The sequence below is a fragment of the Sinocyclocheilus grahami genome, unplaced genomic scaffold (assembly GCF_001515645.1).
Source record: "Sinocyclocheilus grahami isolate Dianchi unplaced genomic scaffold, SAMN03320097.WGS_v1.1 scaffold698.1, whole genome shotgun sequence".
Lineage (NCBI taxonomy): Eukaryota > Metazoa > Chordata > Actinopteri > Cypriniformes > Cyprinidae > Sinocyclocheilus > Sinocyclocheilus grahami.
This window is the reverse complement of record NW_015505877.1, coordinates 740,251-750,153: the sequence shown is the minus strand read 5'-3', so window position 1 is coordinate 750,153 and position 9,903 is coordinate 740,251. Positions and strand designations below refer to the sequence as shown.

At 36.4% G+C, this 9,903-nt stretch overlaps 1 protein-coding gene and 1 pseudogene across 1 annotated transcript in view; both read left to right on the top strand.

The window, feature by feature from the left end:
- The window catches only part of LOC107559770 (protein phosphatase 1G-like), a 10,645-nt pseudogene extending 5,561 nt beyond the window's left edge, over positions 1-5,084 (top strand).
- A 3,977-nt stretch (positions 5,085-9,061) lies between these two features.
- LOC107559784 (adipocyte plasma membrane-associated protein-like) overlaps positions 9,062-9,903 on the top strand; it is an 11,853-nt gene continuing 11,011 nt past the window's right edge. The window contains exon 1 of the mRNA XM_016243738.1: positions 9,062-9,066. The gene's annotated coding sequence lies outside the window, so the exon portion shown is untranslated. The remainder of the gene's footprint in view (positions 9,067-9,903) is intronic.

Here is a 9,903-nt window from a genome sequence, read left to right as displayed (position 1 = left end):
TCACTTTCACACTTTCACTTTCATCACCAAATCACACACAGAGTGTACACACGTGATTTATTAGTCTATTAAAATTCAAGAATTGTAGAATTGTAGACGGCAAAAATGCTTATATTTGTAATTTAATATAGTTAACTTAATCTATATCACACAGAGTTCCGTTTTTCTGCAGATATCAGCATAAATAATTTAATAATTACCGGTATTTTATACAAGTTCAGTAAAGTTAGCAAGTGACTTAGATTTTAGACATAATATTGCTTGTTTTTGCTCAATGTTGCCAACGAAAATAGTTGAGCTTTTGAAAATGAATCAGCTTTTTGAACAAATCGTTTGAATAAATGATTCAGTGATTCACTCATTAACACAGTCAAATGCTTTGTTTCTGAATGAATCAGTCGTTTGAATGAATCGGTTGAATCTCAATGACTCACTCATTAACAGTCACTTGCTAACACCTACTGTTGGTTTTAATTTCACATTTTGACTATTTTCATGTTTTTAAATTCACATTTTAACTATTTTTTCATGTTTTTAAATCATTTCAAATATCAGTATTCAACATTTTGTTAAAAACAAAACATTATTTATGCATCTGTAAGTGCCGTGTAAATGCATCCATGTCCCCTTTGAGATACATTAAACTTTGTGAATACATCTAAATGCTATTTCAGATGCAGATTCCAGAAATGTTTTCTTATGTTGGAATGAAAGACACTTAAGTACCGGATGAAGTGCTTCTTATTCTTACCCAAAAAGACAAAACGGAAGAAAGAGTTAAAACGGAACACAATCTTGCTACTCATGCTGTGTGTGTGTGTGTGTGTGTGTGTGTGTATGTATATATATATATATATATATGTATATATGTATATGTATTTATTTATTTGCTGCTTTTCCATTTTGCATTTACTTGTACTTTTACTTTCAATACTTAAGTGCGTTTAAGATTTTAAAAAATACTTTTTGTACTTAAGGACAATAAATATCACATACTTTAAGACTTTTACACAAGTAATATTCTAAACAGTTACTTCAACTTCTACCAAAGTCATTTTCTGGTAAGATATCTTTACTTTTACTTAAGTATGGCTTTCAAGTACTTTATACACCACTGGGTATCTCTGGCTCAAACTAGCTAACGTTAGCGTTGAAGTTAGTGAGTCCATGTTAATGTACAAACTAGGGATGCACGATATATCGGCCACCATATCGGTATCGGCCGATAAATGCTAATTTTTTCTGTTATCGGTATCGGCCTGATAAGAAAATTTGGCCGATATCTTAAAGCCGATAAATAATGCATTATTTCCTTCAGAGACACTTCAGATGCGCGCTGTTCGTTTGCAGCCTTTTGTGCAATTGTACGTTGTAATATTGTGTTTATTTGATGTATATCTGATTTATCTCATATAGAATGCGTTTGGTTAAGTTAAAAGAGCACTTCAGTTTACCGTTTATCGTCTTTAGCTCAGCGCACGCAGCTCAAACAGCAGTGCACAACATTAATAACTATGATTGGGAATGTCGTGTATATAAAATTCTAATGAGAACATTATTATAATAAAACATTGTGAATTCTTTGGGTTTAGTTGCCGTGTTTCAGCGCGTTGATATGGGAAGAGCGCATCCACAACAGGATCACACATTCTGACTATAGCATGCAATAACTGCGTCATTTTGTACATATATAAGTTGTAATATTATGTTTATGTTGTATTAATATTAATCTCAGGATGCATTTCCTTGAGTTAAATAAGCTGCCAGCAAAACGCTTCAGTTTACCATGTTCATTCAGCTCTTCAGCTTCAGCACGTGCAGCTCAACGGCTGCTATTTAAAACAGTGGTATTAATTTGTTACTTTTTCAAAATCATTGATACATTATTAATAACAACAACCACTTGTATTGTTCTCTTATTATTTTCATCAACAATATGGTTTAGTAATTAAAATCATTTAATTATTGTCCGTGCAGAGGCTATTCCGTTTTATTGATCTATGGCGCATTCATTTTGATTCTTTACACGTGTAATGATGTCCAGTGACTTGTTTGCATTATTTATGCATTATTTTATTTATTTGTAAGACTTTTTTATGACTAAATTTGGTAATGGGAGAGTAAAAATATTTTTAAAATGTACACCGTTCAAACTAGGCTGCTTATGTTGAAGTGTTTGGGATGTGGCTTTTAATGATGAGACCTTTTTTGTAATCAGGCTCTCAAAAAGTATATAACAATTTGGATATAGATTTATCGGCCAACATATCGGTTATCGGCTTTCAAAAATAAAGAATAATCGGTTATCGGTATCGGCCAAAATTTTCATATCGGTGCATCCCTAGTACAAACCTAAATGGCGAACTGTTCTCACGTCGTGTACCGTGTAGTGAAAGTCAAAAACGCATAAACTAAGGTCTATATTAGAGTGCCTCTCCATATTAATCTGGTTCAATGTAAATTAATTTAATCGTACTCTGCGGTATATGGAACGGTGTTGATCCGGGATGTTGTCATTGCGATCGTGGCGACCGTAATCTAATCATCCCGTTTGCATTGTGATCTGTATTTTTACATATTTATTTTTATATCTTTTATATATCCCTCCATGGCATATTTAAGTCCCACTTGAAGGTCCATCTGTGTCCCAAATTTATCAGAAACACCTCGTAAGAAGGTTTTCACTGACAGCTGTCATTGTAAGACAGTGAGCAACAGTAACTAAGGGGGGGCGGGGCTTACCGATAGGACAGTTGGCTATATTAGCAGCTTTGGTTGACATGATTGTTCCTCTAATTGGGGTAAAATTGATTTTAAATCATTTCTAGACAAAAATAATAAGGTCTCATTTGCTAATAATTGTGTATTATCACAAACATGAGAAATTCTCCCATAATTCTGCCTAATTCATAAGACGTGCACACAAGAAATACATTTGTTCTTAACCTTGTTCTGATGTTGATGAATTGAGTATTTTAAGTGACTGACTGCATGTCTGAGGCTAGTCATTTATGTGAAATACCATCTCCATATTAGGGCTTTTTTTCCCCCATACATGTGATTAAAGTTGTTTATCGTTTCTTTTTTTTCTTCATGAATTTAGATTAGATTTTAAAACAATTTGTTGATGAATCATGATTTATGAAAACATTGACCGCATACTTGTACAATCCTCATCATGCTCTCAGCTGTGACTGTGCATAACATCTAGGTTTAATGTAGTCACTCATTTAAATGTAATGTTCACATTACATTAAATTCACATTAGTGCAGTTTCGTGCATTTCGCTCTGATTTGTGTATGTACCTTCCATGAGAAATGCTTTGTCAGTTTTGAGGGTTTTACTCTTAATTACTCGAATGAATAGTGAGCTGATGGCATTTTCTGTGTGGTTCCATTTGTTTTTGTGTGTGTAAAGGAATGTGATGAGCAGTCAAGAAGTGGTGGACTTTGTAAATGAGAGATTGAAAACCGAGGCTGGTAAAAACAGACCCCTGTCTGCCATTATTGAAGAGGTAAGTTATGAAAAGTGTTGTTGTTTGTGTTCTTAAAAGTGCTTATGACTTCAGGAATGCAGATGTCCGTAGATGTGTGACATTCTCTTGATTTAAAAAAACCTTCTTGGCAAGATGCTAATGTTAAATATGCAAACACAGTCAGATATGTATTAAGTGACTTCAAAAAATGTATTTTGTTTCCGGATTAAGCGCTTTTTTTTTTACTTTATTATTTTGTAAAGTCTGATGCGGTGTTTATTGAATTTAAAAATACTACAAGGCTACATGCCATTTACATTCTTTGTTTAGCCGCCGTTTAGAAAATCATTGAATTTTCACTGAAATATGTATTTATGCCGTTTTCTGAAATCAAATTGTTAAAAAATATATTATTGGCATTAATATTGTCTTGTAGTCATTATAACCATGAAGAAAAAAATCAGTCCGCTTGCTAAGTGTTTCTTTTGTTCACCGTCTAGCTGCTGGACCACTGCTTGGCGCCAGACACCTCAGGAGACGGCACAGGATGTGACAACATGACCTGTATAATTATCTCCTTCTCCCCAAACCTTGGGAGCAACATGGGTGAGAGCACCAAGAAGCGAAAGCCAGAGGAAAGCACAGCGGAGGAAAACGGCAACGACAGCAAAAAATCCAAAACTGAATAGAAGTGCTGTTGTTGAATGTGCTGATTATTTTCAGGACACTTTCTCCTTTGAATACAGGCCACTGGGAGAATTTTAAGGATGGCTCCATAAGAAAGATCGTTTTTAGTTTTAAACAATTCAAAGACGCAAGCAACTAGAACTGTTAACCCATACCATTAGTTATTTGTTTTGGTTTTTTTCTTCTGATTTGTTTAATATGTCCATCAACAATATACGTAATTGATAATTGAATAAACGAAGCACAGCATGGTAGCAGAGATGACACATGCACACGAGTCTGTGTCCTGATGTATCCGTCTCGTGCATTGTACCCTTGTTTATGTACATAGTGTTTTTTCCAGTAACTGTCAACTTGATTTGATTTCTCTTTTTCTTTTTTTTTTAGTAGTGGATCGTGTCAGTATTTGTGACCTTTTTTCTGAACACCAATATGTTATTGATCAAATACATTTTTTTTTTAAATAATGTGATGAAAGATGCTTGTCTATTTTTTTCCCGATGAAGCCATCGCCCACATTAATCCCGTTGAAATGCTCTCGGGTGCTGAATTACACTGACATTCCTTTCTCCCTTGTTTCTTGTTCGTGAAGAACATCTTTCTGTTTGCAGTGTCATTGATCCTATTGTCTAATAAATAGGCTTCTTTCCTTTCGATCAGAAGGCTGACATTGGGATCAGTACCTTATTTGGAAATAATTCAGTAAACTGCAGTTATAGAGTGGAAGTCTTCACTGCCAAGGAGGAGTTTTCTCATTGTCCTCAGTCTTGAAGCATCCATCTAATTCTTTGAGGTTTATATAGGACGTATTTTGGAATATATATTTTGGTACTTTTTCAGAACATCTTGGTGGGTTGTACAGGGAAGTCATTGCTCAGAACTACAACTTTCTGTATCAATAAACAAGTGGAGGCAAGTACAGCAATGCTGTTTTTCTTGTGGGGAGTCGGGGTTTGCTCAAGCAGCAGGGAAATTTGGTGACTGTCCACTGAACAGCAAATACTGATCCAAATACGAGGCACAGTCGTTGTATTACAGTGTTTATAAACACTTTTGACAGGAGTGTAATAGGCAAATTTTTGTATAGGTATACATGCACATTTTAAACTCGTATTAAAAGACTGAGTTTAATATTTTTACTTTTAAAGTTAAGAATAACTAGTCACAGCCCTTGAAAAACACTTCCCCTTCATATAAATTAACATGTATTATTTAAAAACGAAATAATAATGACTTTGTGCTGTTGATGTTTTCGTAAACTACAGTACTCCGTATAAGTGAGTACACTAAAACTTAAATTCAGCAATCAATCTACTAGAAAACAGGGTGGTTCTTAGATGCAATGTACCAGCAAACCTGCTTGATCGATTACTGAAGAAACATGTCCGGTTTATTCCGAATATTGTTTTCTTATCAAAGTGATATAAATGAAGAAGGAGCCCAATCATTCAGTCCTGTCAATCATCATTACGAGCGTATATAAGCAGCAGTCATTGCACCTTCCCAGCGACAGTTCTTCCGGCATCCCTCCACCTCCCCATCTCCTCCTCTATTTTTGTTATTCTCCTTCTATGTAGTACCACAATGGGTGGGTTGAACTCAGAGCTCAAGCTGAGCCTCGGGTTCAAGCCAAGTTTGTTTACCGTTAACTATTAAGACTGGATAGGCAGGCAAACTCGTGAAACTAAATACAAATATCAAGACAATTATTGATCAAACAGAGCATGTTGAATCAAAACATTTAAAGAGGAGCAATTTCTCAACAGTTAAATGTGTTGCATAGCCCAATGAATCATTATCAAATGCTATGTTGACAACAATGGAAGAGAGAGAATCGTCAGGAGACTTAATTCTTGGCACAGAAGAGGACACTGGTACAAGAGGAATACCAAAGCCCTTATTTACAAAATATGGACCTCTGTTAATACATACTCTAAGTCAATTATTTTGGATTTAACAGCATCCAAAAATAAAGTGAAGTTCAGTGGTAGTCAGTGTTGGGCAGTAACTAGTAACTTAGTTACCGTAATAATATTACTTTTTGCTGTAACTATTAGTGTAACTAATTACTAATAAGATGTGAGTAAACAGCTTAGTTACTTAGTTACTTTTGATGCCTCAACCCCGCTGATTTAAAATCCAACAATCAAATAATTCCTAGATTTATTTTCAAAATGGTAACTAGTAATGAGTAACTAGTAATGAGTAATATATTACATTCTTTGAGTAACTAGCCCAACACTGGTGGTAGTAAAGCTCTTCTATAGGGATGTGTGAGTGCTGAAGGTGTGAGGGAGTTGTGCTTTATCAATGCTGTCATGAATTCACACACCATCGTGTGATATAATACAAAAATTTGAAACAGAAGATGCCACACTCTCCTCTTTCCCTGCATTGTTGGGCATTTTGGACATCACAATGGCTATATACTGTACATTCTCCTAAGCTGAAAATCCTTCAGTGCACAACTATTTCACCCACTTTTGGAGATGGTCCTCACTGCAGAACACAAGATCCAGGGGGCGTGGTTGGATCCAGATCAAACTCCTCCCACCTTACATATACCTGAACCTACCCATCTCCACCCCGATCCCTAAACCCACCCATCTCCACCCCTAAACCTACCAATCTCCACCCCCTAGATGTGGATCCAACCACGCCCCCTGGATCTTTGTTCTGCAGTGAGGGGCTACTACAATTTTGACAAACTTGAGCACTTGTGGGGATTCTGTAGAGACAAGTTGAGCAACACTCCCCATTACAGACCAGGTCTGTAAGAGGTCTTAAGGGGTCATCCTCTCCAGGAGTTAAACAGGACAGATGTGATGATTTGTCATGAACGTGTACAGTACACTCAGTGCCAAGAAGGGTCAGAGCAACTTTACGTTGAGGACATACCAAGTACTGGAACTTTACAAGGTTGTTGTCATTTTTGCAACTCTTTGACAAACAAAACTGGCTAATTTACTTACGTTACAGATATTAATGGCATATTCTCTGTTTTTATTAAATATATGTATAAATACATTTAAATGTTGCCGTCTTTCCATGAATTGTAGTAGAGATGCACCTTTTAAGGAACTTTGTCATGCAGTACTAAAGCAATAAGCCCAAGGAAGCTATGGTTTACCTTGAACACAGAGCAGCTAAGGGGTGTGCGGTGCAGAGTGCCTAAAACCTGGCTTTTGGCTTCACAAGATGTTAACTGATGGACTGGAGCTGTGTTTTTATCAGCTGTCTGGACTCTCATTCTGACGGCACCCATTCACTGCAGAGCATCCATTGGATCATGTTGATAGTTAATGTGATTCTCTACACCTGTAGTTACTCTGCTGGACACCTGTGTGAATCTGAGGAGAACTGATTTCATATATCCACTAAAAGTTATCGCGCAAAAAAAGCGTGATGTGTATTCTGAGAAAATCTCATGCAGCATTTATTTGTAGATGCCATATATAATGCAATCACATTCATGCATTTTAAAGTCAACTTGTGTCCACTACGCAGATAAAATACATGACGAGTTATTTCTACAACTCCAGAAAGATCATTCAGAATCTCTACAGATACAAAAGAAAAACTGAACAGCCTGCTTCTTCTCTCGAAGATGTTAACAGTTCAACCGGACGTCCTGAAGCGTAAGCATCATTCACCACAGTGGAGCTCTTCTCAACATCCCCTCCCAGCAATACGACTCGGCCATCTGAAACCAATGAAAGGTGAACAGACACTGAGACTGTCTCGCACTTATAATTACAATGTTATGGCAAATAATATTCACATGACATTCCCTTATAACTGACACCTATATTAAATAGATTACATTGTTGATGTAGATTAGTTAGTAATGATTATTTTGATGATTGTCACAGCTACATATGAGGAATAACATTTTACCTGCATTCGTTTGTGAAGAAATGCCAGCTTTTGATTCAGTAACTCAATTTCCTGCAATTAAAAGCATGAAATGATCCTGTTTCAACAGGAAAAACCTCAAAGCGGGAAAGAAAACGGAGTTAAATATAACATCAGATCAGAAGTTCACCTTTGTCATATTTTCATGGTGTTTTAGCTTGATTTGAGGCAACAGTTCTTCTAAGCGTTCAATCTGAAATAAGAGCAGACACATGAGAGCCATGTTCATACTTGGTCATTGAGGGAGTTTTAAACTGTGAATTTGTTTTATTTAAAGAAGCAGTTTGAGTATCGGAGACTATGGGCCGAGTCAAATGTTCTCACCCTTTTCAGTCTCGACTTCAAGGTTTTATTAATAACAGTCACGGGAATACTTCTGGGTCTTGGATTGACTATATTCATAAAGAAAAATAATGTCATTGATTTGATAATGTGATAAAGCCAGGTCGGGGAACTCTATATTATAAAAGCCCACACAAGTTGTCATACCGTGCTGGTAGTTTTTGGCCACTTCAAGGATGTACGGCCTTGGCACAAAGAACAAGAACAATTGAACAAATTTAAAAGTAGTCAATCCTCAAAATATGACTAAGAAAGGATAACATCATAAACAGAAAGAAATGACCATGGACAGACATTAAAGGAATAGTTGACCCAAAACATTTAATTTGATGAATATTTACCCTGAAGTCATCTAAGATGTAGATGAGTTTGTTTCTTCATGGGAATGGATTTGTAGAAATGTAGCGTTACATCACTTGCTCAGCAATGGATGCTCTGCAGTGAATGGGTGCCGTCAGAATGAGAGTCCAAACAGCTGATAAAAACATCACAATAATCCACAAGTAATCCACACCACTCCAGTCCATCAGTTAACATCTTCTGAAGCCAAAAGCTGGGTGTTTGTAAGAAACAAATCCATTTTAATCCATTGCTTTCAATCCTTTCTATAATGGAAAAGTCGTCTCGTCTGAATCAAGAGAGAAATGTGCACAGACTAAGCACCGCTTGCAAGCGAAACAGTTCAAAACAAACATGTGAGTGGTTTTTGATGTGACAGGACAACAGGGGATGGACTTTTTCACTGGAGGAAGCGTTATTATGGATTATAGACTCGTATTTTGGCCAGAAGCAAGAGTTTAAAGTTGAATTGCTTTAATGACAAATTTATTACAAACACACAGCTTTTGGCTTCACAAGATGTCGACTGATGGACTGGAGCTGTGTGGATTACTTGTGGATTATTGTGATGTTTTTATCAACTGTTTGGACTCTCATTCTGACGGCACCCATTCACTGCAGAGGATCCCTGTAAGGGGTAGGTTTAGGGGTAGGGTTGGTGTAGGCCAATAGCACACAGTTTGTACAGTATAAAAACCATTACGCCTATGGAATGTCCCCATAAAACATGGAAACACAACACGTGTGTGTGTGTGTGTGTGTGTGTGTGTGTGTGTGTGTGTGTATATATATATATATATATATTAAAAGGGTTAATTAATTACTATAACTCATGACGGGGGTCGTACAACTAGAATAGAGTACAGTTCTAAAATAAAGCACAGATGAACAGTACAAATTCAATAACAGTGTCCTGATGAGTTTTATGGATTATTTATGTATTGATCGCGTTGTTTGTGTTAGAATATTATTTATGCTTTTAAGAGTTTTGTTCGAGTTTGTTCAGCACATGACCAGCATAAACCAGCAAAGGACTAGCGTAAACCAGCAAAGGACCAGCGTAAACCAGCAAAGGACCAGCTTAAACCAGCAAAGGACCAGCTTAAACCAGCAAAGGACCAGCTTAAACCAGCAAAGGACCAGC